Source organism: Zingiber officinale, chromosome 7B (assembly GCF_018446385.1).
Source record: "Zingiber officinale cultivar Zhangliang chromosome 7B, Zo_v1.1, whole genome shotgun sequence".
In the NCBI taxonomy this organism is placed as follows: Eukaryota; Viridiplantae; Streptophyta; class Magnoliopsida; order Zingiberales; family Zingiberaceae; genus Zingiber; species Zingiber officinale.
In genome coordinates this window covers 50,575,641-50,595,106 of record NC_055999.1, presented here as the reverse complement: position 1 = coordinate 50,595,106, position 19,466 = coordinate 50,575,641, and positions in this window count along the sequence as shown.

Here is a 19,466-nt window from a genome sequence, read left to right as displayed (position 1 = left end):
ATATTTTTAAGTGTTTTATTTCCGAAAGAAATTTCAATATGCATGTATGTTTCCACAAATAGATAAGTAAAGTAACCCCGCCCTACTAGCAGGAGGGGCGGGCGTTATAGTCTGTCTCACAAACTCACAACTTAGAGAAGAAACAACCTTCGTTGTGCTAGCAACTCTACAAGGTTGTTTTTGGCCAAGAGAAGAAAAGGAAGAAGAGCAAAACCAAGAAGAGCACACTCTCCCGAAAGGTCACTTCATCTATATAAGGTAACTTCACAAAAGGGCTACTACCAAATAGGTTACTTCACCAAAAAGGTTACTTTACCAAAAAGGTTACTTCACCTAAAGGTTATTTTTACAAATGGTTTTGTATTCATCCAATGAATACGAAATACTTTTGTCTCTTGATCTTCCTTTTGATTAATGATATATTAATCTCTATTAATATTCATTAATCTTAATGGGTTGGATTTAGGATATTGGATTAACCATTAATCCAATAAGCCATTAACCCAATAAACCAATGAGTCTAACCCATTACTCAATAAATCTAATCCGAATTCATTCGAGTCTAACTCAATGTGTATAATTCGGATTAAACTTAACCCCATAATCCATCTCCAAATCAACTTGTTCTTTATGTGTGACCCAATAATAGGCTCTCGTAACATTGGTAATGTATCTAAAACCATTTAGATACATAAGCAATGCGTGGCATCTAGCAAGGCATCATTGCTACCTAAGTGACGAGAAGGTCAAGATCCGACCTAACCTGTCCGTGGCTATTATCTAGTATGACTTAGTCCCTCTATCCTTGATATCTAGGTTGATCAATGAGGCATAGACCGTGTCATCCTCCTATCAACCTTTGTGTTTCTTGATCTTTAAGTAGACACACTCAATAAAATAAGCTCAATATCTCATATTGACTCATTTGCGCATGGTCATGCTTTCTTGTGTCCTACTAATCAAGGGGCCCATAGATATCGCTTCCGTCATATGGAAGGAATAGATCCCATCTACATCACTCATATTCCTCTACATAATTCATTGCATACCCAGTGTTCGACTTTATTATCCACCTTGTTACAGGTGACGTTTGTCGATACCAAAGTACACAACTCCTTATTTAAGCAACCGTAGTGACTTCAGGTCAAAGGACTATTCATACCAATAGTCACTTGAGAATGTTTATGACACTCATATAACGATCCATTAAACATTCTCATGGTGGGTCATTCAGTATATATTCTCTAATATATACCCATGTGTCAACTTGATATCTAATATCCATGACTTGTGAGATCAAGTCATCCGTTGACCTACATGCTAGTCTCAACGCATTAATATTGTCCTTTGTATATTAATGCTTAACTAGGAATAGTTAAGAGTAGTGTTCTCTACAATATCTCACTATCAATTCAACCAATTGATATATTGTTGATAAGAACCTACTACTCAAGGATATTATTATACTTATTCAATTGGCACTGAACTGAAATAAATATAATAACTAACTTTGCAGTCTTTCGAAGACTCAGGGTCCCTCTTCTAGAGAGGAGAGAGACCGTATGGATCAGATCCCTTATGCCTCAGCCATAGGATCTATCATGTACGCTATGCTATGTACTCGACCTGATGTCTCATATGCTTTGAGCATGACGAGCAGATACCAGTCAGATCCAGGTGAAAGTCACTGGATAGCGGCCAAGAATATTCTTAAGTACTTAAGAAGGACTAAAGAATATTTCTTGATATATGGAGGCAATGATGAGCTAGCTATAAAGGGTTACGGTGATTCCAGCTTTCAGACCGACCATGATGATTATCGATCGCAGTCGGGGTTCGTGTTTTGCATTAATGGTGGTGCTGTGAGCTGGAAGAGTTCGAAGCAGGACACAGTAGATGATTCTACGATAGAGGCCAAGTACATTGCTGCATTAGAGGCAGCAAAGGAAGTAATTTGGATCCGCAAGTTCATCACTGAACTTGGTGTGGTTCCTAGCATTGCTGACCCTATTGAGCTCTATTGTGACAACAATGGAGCTATAGCACAGGCGAAGGAACCTCGCTCACACCAGCGGACCAAACACATACTACGGCTCTTCCATCTCATTCCAGAGATTATCGACAGAGGAGATGTGAAGATTTGCAGAGTACCCACAGAAGCTAACATCGCAGATCCCTTGACCAAGGCTTTGGCACAGAGAAAGTATGATGGTCACACTAGGTCATTGGGGCTTAGAGCCTACACTGATTGGCACTAGTGCTAGTGGGAGATTGTTAGTTAGAGCCGTAGAGCAAATCATTTGATGATTGTATTATGGACTTATTGTATCATATTCTTATATAAAACCATTTGTTTTTTGTTATTATACTTACTTGTATTGGTGCCAAATAAACTAAGTATAATAGCGTCCTTGAGTAGAAGGTTCTCACCTATATCAATCGGTTAGTTGAACCGATAGTGAGATGATATAGGGAACACTACTCTTAATCATTCTTAGTCAAGTATTAACATTCAGGGACAATGTTAATGCAATAAGACTAGCATGTAGGTCAACTCGATGACTTGATCTCACAAGTCATGGATATAGAGATATCAAGTTGACACATGGGTATGCATTAGAGAATGTATACTGAATGACCTGCAATGAAAAAGTATTATGGATCGTTATATGAGTGTCATATACTTTCTCATGTGGCTATTAGTATGACTACTAGTCCTTGGACCTGAAGTCACCTTGGATCCCTACATAAGGAGTTATGTAATTTGGTTTCGTCAAACGTCACCCGTTACTGGGTGGACTATAAAGGCGATTACTGGGTATATAACGAATTATGCAGAGGGATGTGAGTGATGTAGATGGGACCTATCCCTCCTATATGACGGGAGAGACATCGATATTCTTGATAGAGTGAGACCACGAAGTGCATGACCATGCCCAAATAAGTCAATATAAGATATTGAGCTCATTTGATTTAGTGAGTCTACTTGGAGTTCAAGATTTAGATTGGTTAGAGGATGACACGGTCTATGCCTCACATTGATCAATCTAGATGTCTAGGATAGAAAGACACTTGTCATATTTTGTGAGGAGTCACAATTAGTAGTCACAAGGTGATGTTGGATCTCAACATTCTTGTAATTTGGGTAGTAATGATGTGTTACTAGATACCACTCATTACTTATGCTCCTAAATGGGTTTAGGGTCATTGCCAACGTTACAAGAACCTATAGGGTCACACACAAAGGACAATTAGATAGAGATTAGGTTCATATGATGAACCAAGAGGATTAGATTCATATGATGAATCAAATTGGATTAAGAGTAATCCTAATTTGGCTAATTGAGTTGGACTCAAGTTGATTCATGTGTTCAATGAGTCTAATTTAGATTATGACTCATTGAATTAATTTAATTAAATAAATTAGATTCATTATATCAAATTGCTTGAATTAAATGGTTGGATTAGATCAACCATGAGAGAGATTAAGTCAAGTTTGACTTGACTTGACTTTATGCCACATCATTTGTGACTTGGCATTAAGTGGCCAATGATGATGTGCCACATCATCATAGTTAACACATGATTGTGCCACCTAATGGAAGTTGCATCTTCTCTGTTGCTTTAATGTGGCCGGCCACAGTAATGAGAGGAGTTACACTTGATGTGGCCGTCCACACAAAATGAATGGGAATTCATTTTTTTTATTGAAGGCTATTCACTTCTTCTTCTTCCTTGAGTTCTCTCTTGCTCTCCCTCTCCTCATCTTGCCGAACCCTACTAAGGTGCTAGCACACCTTTAGTTTGGTGATCTCCTTCTTGTGTTCGTGTGGATACGCATAGAGAGTTGTCTACCTTGAAAACTTGAGATCCGGCACCTTGGACGAGCGGGATTCGCGAAAGGCATCGCATCGAGGGTAACGCTCTTATCTAGTGTAGATCTAGACTTTAGAAACTCGTATTCGTAATTTTGTTTTATTTTTCCTTCGCACGGATCCATGGCTTGGGGTTTCGGGGTTTCCGCGACGCAAAAAAGCGATTTTCGCGGCCCGAAAAATCCAACAGAACACATCTCTGAGGCATGTAGCTAGTATTAGGTCCATTACTGGGTTTGCTAGACTCGAGTGCTACATGTTCGGGATACGAGAAGGCAACGACGGGGACTCAATAGTCACTAAGGAAAGGAAGGGGCCACTCGACTAGGAAAAGAGAAAGGAGGAGGGGGGAGCCCGGGGTGCGATACTAGCCAAGACCAGAAAGAAAGAAATAGACACTACCCGGTCAGCCTACAGGAAGGAAGGGCTAGATCAAAAGATAGTCGTTTTGAATGAACGACTCGTGATAACGGTCGATCGTCAAGTAGTTTTGACATTTGAACGAACTGGGCTCGTCTGGAACGGTAGATCTTTTCTTTCTACGTGAAGAATATTTAGAACTGGAAAGCTAGGCTCCACCCGAAGGTTGATAGCAAGGTGGACACGCACGACAAAAGGATGGCTCCATACACATATTCTGACTAATGAGAAAGAAACTCGCAGGGAAGCGAACGCTTAGGGAAGCCAGTACTACAGAAGAAGCAATTCTGATCTTTGGATAGACTCTCGGCAGCTACAGAAGGATCAAACTCCACTCCTGGCTCTACTCTGATCAAAGCAAAAGAAGAAAGAATATCCTCTACCCGCGCGCAAGAAAGAATATCCTCTACCTGCGAGCACTTTCCCTACCTTCTGGGCACCTTAAGGAATGAACCTAGAACCACTATATATGCCATGAAGATAAAACACTCAGATCACTGTTAGTTCGGAAAGAACTTGATTGAGCTGCTGCCGGAGCATATGGAATTGAGTAAAATCCCGGAGTATATAGAATTGACTCAAATCCCGGAGCATATGGAATTGACTCAAATGCCGTGGGTCTGACCCCTGGGGAGCCTCCTACCCGTTGATTTCTTGATTCAAGCAGCAACAGACGAGATAGGGACGACTTACATTATAAGAAGCTTGTGTCCTTGGCTAGATGAGTATCTTCTCTTCCGGTTGTAGTTCTTGCTTCTGCTTATCTTTATCTGGTTCAAGAGGTAGGTACCACTTCAAACTAACCTAATTATGATAGCAACTCTGACAATAACTCGAATGAAGCTTAGTTACGCAAGCCAACTTAAGCTGCAGTGAATGGTGAGTTGTACTCTACAGGGACTACTCAAATTAAAGGAGGATACGCGGGTGCCCCATTACTAGTTGTTAGAGGCTACGCTCCCTCAGTTCTAGGGTTTGGGCATGGTTTCAAGTACGCCAGTTCATAAGTCAGAGAATTTCTTAATTTTCTTCATAAGACTCATTCCTTCTTGGATATACCTAGTTATACGCCGGAAGCAGATATAAGACTCATTCCTTCTTGGATATACCTAGTTATACGCCGGAAGCAGATATAAGACTCATTCTTCCTTCTTGGATATATTATATAGATATATGCAGCAGTTGGATACCTCCCGAGTCCAGTTCGTGCAAATCCTCTCCCAGCTGCGTACGGATAAGAATCCAAGAAAAAAAAAAGTACCCATGGTAGGGGTGTCGTACAAGAGGAGTCCAGTAGAGGCTTATAAAAGAGTTGTTCACGGATTGAAGTGCCAGTAGAGGCTTATAAAAGAGTTGTTCACGGATTAGAGTGATTAGAGGCCGGTTGGTTAGATCCTGTCCCAGGAGCTCCACCTTTCAACCTATCATTAAGTCTCTTAGAATGAACTCTAGGAATGAACCCTAGCATTTGAGGGCACCAGCTTTCAGATAAAAAATAGATAAGTGTAGTACTTCTTTTAGGAGAGAACTCCTACCTATTGGAATTCCCTGCAGCTCTTTAGGAGGATGAGGCACGAACACATACTTATAGTAAGAGGTTCACTACTCTTAAGGCTGAATCCTTTACATCACAATCATAGGCCCATCTTAATCTATTACATCTATTGCAGGCCCATCTTAATCTACTTCCTTAATCTGCCCATCTTAATCTATTTGTCTTTCTCGAATCTAAGTGTCTTTGAATGCACGTCCCCACTTGGCCTAGTTGTATTTGTTGTTGATCCCTTCACGTAGGCGGGGGTGGATGGTGTAGCTCCAAGGAAAGAAAGAGTAGCTCCAAGGAAAGATAGAAGGTTAGAAGACCTCTGACTTAAGTCTAGCTGAGTAGACTAGCAAAGAGGAGCGAATCGCTCGCCGAAGACACTACACTAGAGGAGAGGAAATGCTGATGGGTTTTTTAGGCCTCATCAACATCAGCATTTTAGAGAAAGATAACACGTCGATGAATTTCTCTAAAATACTGCTGATGTTTTTTTATGAAAGTAGGAAAGTGAATTTCAGTGAAAGTGCAAATACTGCTGATGTTTTTTTATGGAGGAGATCAACTTTTTAAAGAAAAGAATTTACTTGAAATTCTTTTCGTTTATGTTTTCAACTTAAAATACTGCTGATGGGTATTTTAGGCCTCATCAACATCAGCATTTTCTCATCTTTCGTAGTTTTGAATATGAACGACCTCTTGCTGCGAAGCGACGGACGAACATAGTGACGTGCACTTAAATACTTCTCGGGTGAGAACGATGGGGCAGAGAATGCAAGGGACGAGCGACCATTATAGCGACGTGTGACAATGACGAGCGAAGCGACGTGTGAATAAAGGAAGGGACGAGCGACAACGACGTGTGACAATAAAGGAACGGACGAGACGCACTTAAGAAGTTTGAGGGGAATTGAACACCTTGATGATGATCAATGACAAGCACCAGATGGAGTGTGCGTAGTCTCTGCTCTTCTCCTAGTTGGTTGGTTAGTCATCAAATCCAGGCTAATTTGGAGCTTCAGCGAAATGCTTAGCACATTCGTCTTTTATTGAATTTGCTTAACAAGTACCACCGAGAATTCGCACCTGATTTCAGCGATCTTACTTTAGCTTTCTTAAGCTTCACCCTTTTATTTATATATGAATTCTTTATCTACTGCTGATGTTTGAAAATACTGCTGATGGGTTTTTAGTTTTTAGGTCGAGGTTCCATAAACTCTACTAGAGTAGCCAAAGAGCCATCATAGTTATTTAAAGAACAAATTAACTTATTTGTACACGAATAAATTAACTTATTTGACCTTTGAGTTTCGTTTTTATCAATTCGATTTTCATGTGTTAAGCATATAGCATCTGATGATCTACTCTCAAATATTTCACTCAAAAAAAAGAGTTGACTTTCCAGCAAAATCGTGTCTTAGGCAACCGTTGACCGGCTTCGCGGGCCGGACCACAACACATGGCTAAGAAATACTGCTGATGGGCTAGGGGGCGGTGCGTTCTCAAGCCACAAAATACTACTGACGGAGGAAACTCTCAAGTTAAGGAGTGAATTCCTAAGATGCAAGATCACAATTCTCATCTTCACATGCTGTCTCTGTATACCACTCCAAATTCCATGAAAGAAATATAAGAGAAAATACTGCTGATGGGAAGATCAAAGAATCCGAGAGAGGCATGAGGACTGAATCAAGGGGTTCAACAGAGAATTAGCTCTTTCACGGGCAGAAGGGATCGACCAATGGGAGAGGATAGATCTTTCATAGTTTTGAATTCCATGAACTATATTACTGTAATCTTCTCTGTCGAGGACTACTGAACACTCGCGGATTCTTATCAGCATCATTCCACTGCATAAAGAAATGTAGATGAATTGAGCGAAAGAAAACGTTATAAAAGGCAAATTTTGGCGGTGATAGAATTTTTAAAACTTTAGCAAGGAGAACCTTATTCATGTATGAGGTTTTATGTATTCCAAGCCCTCCAACATGTTTTGGGTGAAATACCAAACCAAACCCAATCCAGACCCCAGAAGCCGAGATGGAGCATCCTTTGGAAATAGCTAAAAAACCAGAACAAGAAGAGGTCCATGTGAAATATGAGTTGAAGCAAGGCGGATGTATATTGGGGTTAATTTCATTTATAATGAATGATATACTTATACTATCCCTTCCTCTTTAGGTAAACAATGCCCTTCATTGAAAAGGAATTCGTACTTTGATCCATTGTTTGAAGTCACCTCCCAACCGTGAACTATTGAAATGTACCTCCCAAGTGACCCATAGAAATGAACCCCCATATCCTACAAAACGTGTACTAAAACGTGACAATAGCAAAATCCACCTCCCAACCATTCAATGCCACCAAATGTACCTCCCAACCGTGACCCATAGCTAAATGCACCTCCCATATCCTCCCAACCGTGACCCTACCGTGACTCATAGCAAATAAACCTCCCAATTCATCCCTTCTTTAGTGGAAAAAGAAAGAGGTCGTAAATGCACCTCGTATACTACCCTTTCTTATCTTAATTAAGTCAGCCCTTCATATTAAGTCTTCCCTTCATATTATATAAAGAATTTCTATTCACTATGTTTTTCTTTGATATTCAAATACTAATCACTAATTAAAAGAAGAAGTTTAGGTCGATCCCTCACGTGGTTACCCGTCGTAGCCTCGGGCCTTGCTTTTCTTTTTATTTATGATTTGATCTTTAGCGCTCACGAATAAGAGCCCGGCCCCCTTAGGGTGAAAGTAGTGAGGGGCCCGAACGTATCCTCAGTGAGTGGATGGGGTCGGGTGTCCCCAGGTCCGATCCCTCTTCTTTATGGTGCGCGCAGCACATCTATATTTCTATAGTAGTTCGTTAGATACTTGTTCGTTATATAGTTGTTCGAATCGATGCTTCGACGATCCAACATAAGGAATGAGTATGCGTTCTGATTGGCTCTTAGTTGTTTTTGGATCGTTTTTACTGTAATTCCATACCATCGACCTTGGGTTTGGGCTATCCAAGATGTGTCTCGGGTCAGCTTTGACAGGAAGAACCGATCCCATTGAAAGAAGTTTCGTAGCTGATCACCTTGCCAGATATGAGCACTTTCTTCCTTCCGCATGAACTTGATTTGCATTCATAAGGCTTCAATTGATTCCTCATTCGACTAAGGCTCTGAAAGACAAAGATTTATTTCTAATGAAAGAGCTCTCTAGTCACCTACTCGTCTTTCCTCACTTTCATTCTAGTTCTCTGGTCTGTAGAGCGTTGAAGAATGACTTGAGCATGGGCATGTTGACCCTGTGAAAACAGAAAGTGGAAGCTATCACTATTAAGCTATTAAGGAGAAATATAGATTATAGAAGTACCTTAGTTCATCCTAAAAAATCCATCAGCAGTATTTTAAGTTGAAAATCTTAGGCAGAGAGCATTTGAGAGCATATTTTTGCTCATCAAGACTTCCAACGTCTGAAGTTTGTTATGGAACAAAGACCAAATAAAAAACTGGACACGTTCTGTACAAGCAAGACGCCATATCCACTTGCAATCCTCCGTTGGCTGAGTTCCAACTCTCTGCATAAGAAGCAAATTATAGGTTGACTTGGCTAAGAATAGGTTACTCTTTTGGTGCGAAGTCGTTGAACTCCTTATCCCTACCTCTTGAAACCGACTAGCTCAGAAGGAGTTGGTTCCACTATGCACTAGTAGTATGGGTGGGTGAGCCGGGTATGCCTCTGCATAAAATATAATATATAAGATCAGATCTAAATAAAAGATCGAAGACTAAACAACTCAAGACTTCTATTGTTTGTTGTTGGATCTATAATGAATTGAATCCAATTTTAGGGATCCTTGGGAGTGGTGGACTTTTTGATATCTCCTCATTTTGGTCCATGGATCAAGCCAAGGGAAAGACTCCTTCTACACTAGAAAGTACTCAGTCTGGACTCTCCTCTCCCTAACCTGACCCAGGGAGAAATGCCTCCACAGCCCATCAGCAGTATTTACAGATTACAGCTAAAATTGAATAGAGATTCAAAAATGACACAAATAAAGAATCAGAGCAAATTATAGCTAAAATGGTATTGAATTCAAAACTACGAAAGAACTAAAAGCCGGTCTGATTCCGGGGATTCAACAAGGGGTTCAGCCTCTCTTCTTGCCTCAGAATCTCACCTCTAAAGAAGAAAAGAAAGCGCCGATTGGGACCTTCGACTCATTGCACTACGAGGGCTTCTTCTGGCGATGCACTCACATCTCGCAAAGGCGAAAGAGAGTATGTGCTTAGCTCAACTAAGGAAAGGGCTGGAGAGCCTAAGGAAGAACTTTCATACCCAGATCTCACAGTTTGACCATTTCTCCTATTGTTGAGGGCTAATGTGCCTAAGCAGGGATAAGGGGGCACTTCACTGGAAGGATAGTTGGTTGTTCCCACCTACTACTAAGCCAGACAGGCGGGCTAGCTAGCATAAGCGAGTTCGTTTAATAACCTTTCCAGCTGTATCAAATAAGCCAAAAAGGAGTCTTGAAAATGGCTATCTCGGACGAGGTTCCTTTTCAGTTTTCTATGAATATCTTTCTATCTGTGGTAGGATTCGCTCCTTTGTCCATGCATGAGAGCGTGGGTAGGGAAAGAAGTAAGTGAAGCAAGGGCGTTAAGGCTAGGATTTTTAATCTCAGTTTTGCCTGTGACAGATCATCTCACCTCCCTAGAAGGGAGATTCAAAACTGAAGCTCTATCCGGCAGCGAGCTTCTTCTGACCCCACTGTAGTGTCAAGGAAGTACGTCGACTCCCAGTCAGCATAGAAAGAGAACGGAGCGAAGTGGGCTGTGTAATCATTGGCATTTTCCCTCTTTTTCAACAATGAATTAATTAGGTAAGTAAGGAGCTGAAAACTAGTCCTTCGGAGGGCCCCTCATTCTCAATGCAAGCTAGCTCTTACTTGTGTTTAGTGAGGAGGCTACCTAACCTAACATAGAGGTGAATATAGCCCTGGTTCTTCTTTCTTCCTTGGGCAGGCCTGCCTTGTTGTGATAGGGGGGAGTGATAGAACACAGGGAAAGTAGTATAAGGACGAGGTGCTTACTCTGCCATCTCTTTCTGTCTGCTTCCAGAGGTGCTTAAATGGTCATTATCCGGGTTCAGGGATGGACTGGGGTAGAGAGGGATTTTTGTTGCTTTCGCAGCGCTTGCTTCTATCTATGCAATGTATAGTGCTCCCCATATCTAAAATCAATAACGTTGACGTGGGGCACTCCTCTTTACCCAAAAGCAGTTTGATAATTCACAGTATGGTTGAACCCAGGACCGGATCCACAGGCGTTGGAACTACTCTAAGGACTCTCTCCCCTTTAGTGCCGGCAGAAGTAGGTAATCGGGTCCCCTAAGAACTATTGTAGGGACTTCAGCAACTTCCTTTATCTATGGGGCTACTAATGCGGCGAGAGACTCCGTGGTAGAGTTGCCCTCTCTCTTCACAAAATGGCTTTACCCATCTCTGAGTTGCAAGGTGATGGCATTCTCCTCAATCAAGCGGTTCTCCAAGGCGGAAGGAGCAAGCAAGGGCGAAGTTAAAGGGCTTTATATGGTATAGGGTTCTATTCCAAGCGAGATCACAAAAGAATCACTTTCGGTCATGTGTATAACCTGGGCCAAGACAAAAATGTCTATTCGTTCTTACCTTACGAAGGAAGGCGACCAATGTCAAACTCAAGCCTTGCCAGCAGAATATGGAGCTTCCTTAGTTAGGAGGCTACCGAGCTCTATGTGGTGGACGGTTTATGCCTTGTCGATCTTGCTCCTTGAATGAAGCCTTCCTCACCTTATCAATAAATAGGTATGTTTGGAGCAGGGAAAGTGAACTACTCCTTATCGTATTATCACCTTGCTTCTTATTCCCTTTCCTCCACAATGAGAAACATAATTGCGTGGAACGGGCCACTAGGCCCAATAAAAGAAGAGTAATTTACTCAATCTTTAAAATCAAAGGGTCAATTGTGTGCTTACTATAAACTAGGGTAAAACATGCTCACTTTTCTCGTTTTCTTGATGTTCGAGGCGGGTTCAGCTGAGATGTTGTTGAAAGTGAAAGAAAGTCCAGTAAACAGAGACTTGGTGGCATCTAAGAATCTGATTGAAACTAGACGGACAATGCTGAAAGAACTGGACAGTTGGACTGACTTTTTGCGCGGGAGAAACCTATCCCAATCTGATCCTATGGACCTCCTGGTGCTAATGGTTAGTTCCTTCCCTTCCTTTACTTCACAGTCCAGATTGGCTAGGTTCTTTATCTTATCTAGTTATCTAGAATGAACTTTACAGAGCTACAACAAAGTGTCTTTTTCCCGGCAAAGACACACCATTGTCTTAGACAAGACAACTTGAAAAAGTGGATCCATTATGTAACGCCCACCCTTCTTACCCTAGGGCGGCGCTACGTTCGTACACTACTTACGTACATGCTTCAGTTATACTATGGCAGCGGAAGAATAAAAACTTTAAAGAATTTAATTTATTAAGCATAATATCACATATTCTGATTTGTTCAAATGTGCATATATTGAACTTATAATTAAAAATATTAATTTGTCCGGATCGTTCTTTGCCGAGCCACCACCACACACATCACTATCTGCTCCTCCTGTTGCTCCTCTAGCTCATCCAGCTTCTTTATCTGCGGTACAAGGAAAGTAAGCTGTGAGCACTCATGGCTCAGTAAGTTTCTTTCCTACTCACTAAAACCGAAAATCATCGTATATTAATATCATGCGTAGTATCGTAAGCATACGACATACAAGGGTATCATATTCATATCATGACATTATATCTAATCATCAGATAATTCAAGCACATATGTAGGCAATGTCATGAATTTGAAAGCTTATACTTATAAGTACTTGAAATTCATATCATCATTAGAGGGGATCCCGGTTTGTACCACATACATAATGCGTAGGTCCAAGGTAGCAAGTCTTGAGCCCTACCATTCATACATACTAGGCTCGAGTCTTACTCCATCGACCTAGGGCACTCAAAGGCCCATTACTGACGAGGCCCGAGTCTTACTCCATCGGCGTTTACGGAGCCCACCCTTGGTACAAACCATAAAAATAACTTATCATGCATAACTATCATATCATGTCCTTAACAATCTTTCATGCATTTATTCTTTTTCATCATTTCTTTTCATTATGTATAGCATTTTCTATGCTATCACATATCATAACATAACTTCATTTCTTTTCATTATGTATAGCATTTCCTTATGCTATCACATATCATGGCATATTACATAACATTATGTATAGCATTTCCTATGCTATCACATATCATGGCATATAACATAATTTCATTTTCTCCTCATTATGTTTAGCATTTCCTATGCTATCACATATCATGGCATATTACATAACATTATGTATAGCATTTCCTATGCTATCACATATCATGGCTTATAACATAATTTCATTTTCTCCTCATTATGTTTAGCATTTCCTATGCTATCACATATCATGGCATATTACATAACATTATGTATAGCATTTCCTATGCTATCACATATCATGGCATATAACATAATTTCATTTTCTCCTCATTATGTTTAGCATTTCCTATGCTATCACATATCATGGCATATTACATAACATTATGTATAGCATTTCATAGAAGGAACCTTGCACTAGTTCGGTTAGACAATAATCTTACTCACCTCTTTAAAATATTTTTGGTTGAAATCCTAAGGTTAGATACTCCTCTGATCATACATTATATCAATATAAAATCATGGAAAGGAATCCTTCTACATAGCATGGAAAATCTTATCATGAAATGAGGTCTTGTTTAAATCATCCTAGATTTGAAAACCTTTTCTTTAGCCGAATTTTCTTAAATTCTTTCCTAGGTTTTCTAATCCTTATAAATCCGAAAATCACATAAAAGCCTTGTACCACAGGTGAGGGGAAACTTACCTTCTTCGCTTAAGTTTCCTAGAGTTGAGAACTTGCTTGGACCTTTCTTCCTTGCTTGCTTTGCTCGGCACCAATGGAGGAGAAGAGTGGCTAGGTCTTTTGGTGGAGAGGAGGAGGAAGAAGAGACCTCTTCCTCTTGTGTTGCTCGGCAACAACAAGAAAGAAAAGAGGGAGGGAGTGAGGAGGAAGAAGAGGTTTCTTCCTCTTGTGTTGCTCGGCAACAAGAAGAAGAAAGGAGGAAGGGAGAGGGAGGTCTCGGCACAAAGGGAGGAGAGGAGGATGAGTGGGTTGAGGATGAAGTTGAAGCCCCCCTCCATGCCTATTTATACTAAAAGGAGGGGAGGGAACTTGACTTGATTCATCCTCCCTATTCATTTCTCCCCTTAAATGACAAGAATATTCTAGAGATATGCCTCTTGAGTTCTCTCTTTTCTTTCCCTTAATCTCTCTCTTTTTTCTCCTTTAATTAAAATTCCTATCTCTCCTCTTACAATATTCTCTCCTATCCCACTTGGTTAATACATGCATGCATCCACAAGAGAACCAAGGTTCAAAACTTGGTTATGTATATTTTTATTTCTTTTTACTTCCTTTTTCTTTTAAGTAAAAAGAATCCTTTCTTATTCTTAACTACTTAATCCTTTCTCTCCTTATCAATAATTCTCCTATCCCCTTTGGTATCCTATACATGTTTCTTACAAGAGGTCCAAGGTTCAATCTCTCTTCTAACATTTTATTTTCTTTTGTACATAATAATTCGTATATTTCCATATTATGCATTATGCATAAATATTTCATACATGTACATATTATCTCATATTTCTTCCTTTTGTCTACATTAATTCCATACATTTTAAATCATGCATAGATGATTATATTCTCAACTTTATTTTTCTTTCATAAAGTTTTAATCATCTAAATCCTTCCCATCGTAACATTCAACGTAGACTATCTACACATTCTTTTCATTACATTCGTACTCTCATTGCCCTTACTTTATCTAGGCTTTCTAGGGGTGTTACACATTCTTCTAGGACTGCTTCCTTCATCAAGCTTTCCTAAATCTATTTGACTGGAAGTGAAGATCGTCGAAAGGATTTCTTAGAGCTTAATTGCACTATCGATCTCTTGAAGCGTGAATCCCGACAGCGCCACCCCGGGGTGCGCAGTGTGGGGTGGGCATCCGCTATGAATTCGATTGGCTGGGAGTACGACTCATACCTATCCTGATTAATGGGAAGGAAACCACCGATCGCGGCTCTAGCGAACCTCCCTAAGAAGAATTGAATTTTACGCTGTGCTGACGAAAGATTATTTGTTTCAGTCGCACTTTCATGCCTTTCTTTCGAGAAGAGGAAGAGGAAGATATTTGGATTACCTTAGTGGTTCCGAAAGGGTAGGACCGAGTCAAGTGTATATTGAGCACTAACACTCTCCTGTTGGCTCCTTTCGTACGTTTACAACGGCATTTCATGAGATTGCAAGATAGGGTCTCGCATGACTTCTTTATTGAATTTTGGGTGATGACTGAAGGTACGAGTCCGAACAAGATAGCGGAAAGCAAGAAATAGCCAAAAGCCACTCGCACGGGGGAAGATGGGTGGAAGGAGACTCCTTCTCTTAGGTCAATCGCAAGGTCTGTGTAACGACCCAGCCCTTTGGCCTCTTGGGCGGCTCTTGCGGCGACCCACTGGCGGCCCCTTACGTCGTCGGCCCATTTGGCGACCTCTAATGTCGTCGACCGACGACCCTTGGCCGCGCCGTTACTCACTAGGACTTTCCACCCTTGGCAGTGGATTTTTACCTCCCCCAGGATTCGAACTCTAGACCTCCAAGCTCAAGTACTAGAGTTTATGAATCCTGGTAGCCAAGTGAGCGACACTCACTTGGCTACCAGGATTCATAAACTCTAGTACTTAAGCTTGGAGGTCAAGAGTTCGAATCCTGGGGGAGGCAAAAATCCACTGGCCAGGGGTGGAAAGTCCTAGTGAGTAATGGCACGGCCAAGGGTCGTCGGTTGACTACATTAGAGGTCGTCAAATGGGCCGACGACATAAGGGTCCGCCAGTGGGCCGCCCAAGAGGCCAAAGGGCCGGGTCGTTACAATAAAAAGGCGCCTTTTTGATTGTAACGACCCTGCCCTTTGGCCTATTGGGCGGCCCTTGCGGCGGCCCACTTACGGCCCCTTATGTCGTCGGCCTATTTGGCGACCTCTGTGTCGTCGACCGACGACCTTCTGGCCGTGTCGTTACTCACTTGGACTTTCCACCCCTGGCAGTGGATTTTTGCCTTCCCCAGGATTCGAACTCTAGACCTCTAGGCTAATAGTAGAGTTTATGAATCCTGGTAGCCAAGTGAGCTGGCACTCACTTGGTTACCAGGATTCATAAACTCTAGTACTTAAGCCTGGAAGTCTAGAGTTCGAATCCTGGGGGAGGCAAAAATCCACTGGTCAGGGGTGGAAAGTCCTAGTGAGTAATGACACGGCCAAGGGTCGTCGGTCGACGACATAAGGGCCGCTAGTTGAACCGCCACAAGGGCCGCCCAAGAGGCCAAAGGGCCGGGTCGTTACAATAAAAAGGCGCCTTTTTATTGTAACGACCCGACCCTTTGGCCTCTTGGGCGGCCCACTGGCGGCCTCTTACGTGGTCGGCCCATTTGGCGACCTCTAATGTCGTCAACCGACGACCCTTGGACGCACCGTTACTCACTAGGACTTTCCACCCCTGGCAGTGGATTTTTACCTCCCCTAGGATTCAAACTCTAAACCTCCAGGCTGAAGTATTAGAGTTTATGAATCCTGGTAGCCAAGTGAGCGACGCTCACTTGGCTACCAGGATTCATAAACTCTAGTACTTATGCTTGGAGGTCTAGAGTTCGAATCCTGGGGGAGGCAAAAATCCATTGGCCAGGGGTGGAAAGTCCTAGTGAGTAACGACACGGTCAAGGGTCATCGGTCGACGACATTAAAGGTCGCCAAATGGGTCGACGACATAAGGGGCCGCCAGTGGGCCGCCGCAAGGGCCGCCCAAGAGGCCAAAGGGTCGGGTCGTTACAGTCTGAGCCCGGGAGCTACCTATCTTCAGGAAGAATCTCCGCAGCTAGCCTGATCACATTCATGGATTCCCCACCCTTTCTTCAGGAAATCGAGTCAGGGACGAGCAAAGCGACGTGTGACGTCAGGAAGGGATGAGCAAAGCGACATGTAACGTCAGGAAGGGACGAGCAAAGCGACGTGTGACGTCAGGAAGGGACGAAAGAAGGAGTTCAGCCACTTCCTTCGCTATTGATGGGACATCTAGGTGAGCCGCATCTGCAGTTGAAGCAGTTACAGGACGGTCCGATTGAAGCCACAGAATGGGGTCACATTCCATTAGGGCAACCAAGCCAGAAAGTTTCCCGAGCTCGCTTCTTTCTTTTCTTTCGGTTGTGCATGAGCGGTCCGGGTGGGATGCTTGCTTTATTGAATACAGGTTCACTAGGTGAGACCACTGTAGGGCAAAATCTTATGACCATCAAAGCGGGACTCTTCATATGATATAGCTTTCTGTATGATCTCCTGTGTTCTCTTATCTTATCCCCTCTCACTATTGATGTATGTGAAGTTCCTCGTCATTCTATTCGTTTTTCCTTCCCTTTTTTTCAACTGTGTGGGATGCTGAGTCTTCCCCTTTTACAGAGAGTTCTACTGTTCAGGTCGGGCTACTCCATCAACTCAAAAAATTGCTTAAGGTCGCGCTCTCTCTCGCCTTAGCCTTCCTCAGCCGATTATCATTTTTTGCTATCTGCTAGTAGGCTGCCTGAAAAAGGTGAGATTTGCTGCCATTGTCTGAAGTGATGTGTAGCCTGATCTTGCCATGTAGCTTCTGTTGAATGGAAGAGTGGTTCTGGTTCATGAGGTGACGACTAATCTAATACAGAAGCTACGGGTATTCTTTCCTTTCGTTGGAAAAGCCCAGTTATTGGAGAATATCGAGTGACTTTTAGTCTGACTGTACCGACTCGGACACCCATTACGACATGGCTTGCTTTGTTGTGTTTTGCTGCTCCCAATCCCGATCTTTCTTTTCAGTTCACCGAGGGCAACAAAAACATCGGAAGAAGAAAGATTACCCTACCACACCCAATATATATAAGGTTTGGGTTACCTTTTTAAGATACATTTCATTACCTAAGATTTGACTTCCAAACTCAAGATTGAATGCGATTGAGGAAGCAAAAGAATCTTCACGAGCTGTCTTGTTAACAACTGCTTTGTTGGAGATGCATTCTCCTCTATTGGCAGATATAGAGTTGGCACCAGGTTTTTCCTCATCGACAATGGGTTCTATTGCTTAACCAAGAGCCAAATGAGTTGGAGAGGAACCAGCTATCTTGTATATATGAAGAAAGATCAGCCATTTGGTCTACCCCGAGATCGATAGAATTTAAAGACCAGCCCAGGCAAAAGCAAAGTCGGACCATATAAAGCAACTCCATAGGGATCCGAGTTCAAAATATGCCTAATCGAAGATACATTGTTCTATTTTTTGTCGGACTACTTTACTAAATTAAATGGGTCGAGGCCATTCCCATGAAGTCATTAGATCAGAAGGAGATTGTGGAAATGATCAAAAAATATATTGTCCTTCGGTTCGGGATACCCGAGACCATCGTAGCTGACCAGGGGACAGTGTTTATCGGGGGGCAGGTAAAGGCGTTCTTAGAGGAGTATGGCATAACCATCCAAAACTCTACTCCATACTACGCCTAAGGGAATGGGCAAGCCGAGGCCAACAAGAAGCATAAGATCAATGTCTCTCCTCTCCTTTGCCGATGCCCACTGAACTACTCACGACTAGTCTAGTCCATGAAATCACAACTTTAGACTTTCGTTCTCTTTTTGTGATATATATTTTAAAAAATAATACAAAATCTCTTTTACCGTATGATAATTCTATCTAATCTATCGTGCCAAGGGAAAGATTCAAGGAATGGCTCTGCTGTAAGAACACGAGATTCTCCTACCTTAATTAGAATTTGTTTTTGGGTAGGACCATTTTGATTTCCACTATAGCAAGTAGAGTAAGCTCTAGCCCTTATAGAGCTTCTTACCTTTTTGTAGGACAGCCTTTATTTAAATTGAATTTAGATTTAGAGCCCTACTTTTTTTCTTTCTTGAACTAAATCCTATTAGGAATTGGCAGGGAAGGTAAGGCCCCCCTTGCCATAACTCAACTCTGATATGAAGAGTCTGTCCTCCGGCTGGACATGGGACTGACGGGGACTTATTATGAGTTATTTACCGGGGATCGGAATTTTCGAGGTTGGCTTTAGACTTTGAACATATTCGAAAAGACTCAGATTACTGAAACGACGGTGACTGCCGTAGCTTTGGCTGCTTGCAATTGATAATTGATGGGCCAGCCATTTCCTCCCCCACCAAGTAGCGTTCTAGATAGTCTGAAGCGATGTGAGCCCCGGAATAGTTTTCGGAAACTATTTGGTTCAGAGTACTTCAAGTTAAATTAAAGCTAGATTACCTCTCGCCTTTTGGCTCAAAATTGACCAACTTCCCTGGCTCCATAGAAGAAAGGGGCTTCCATCCAAGGTGCTCCTCTGGGTGCTATCGTTGATGTTGATCGTATCCCATTAAGTACTCTAAAGGAAAAGCAAGGTTCGCATTTT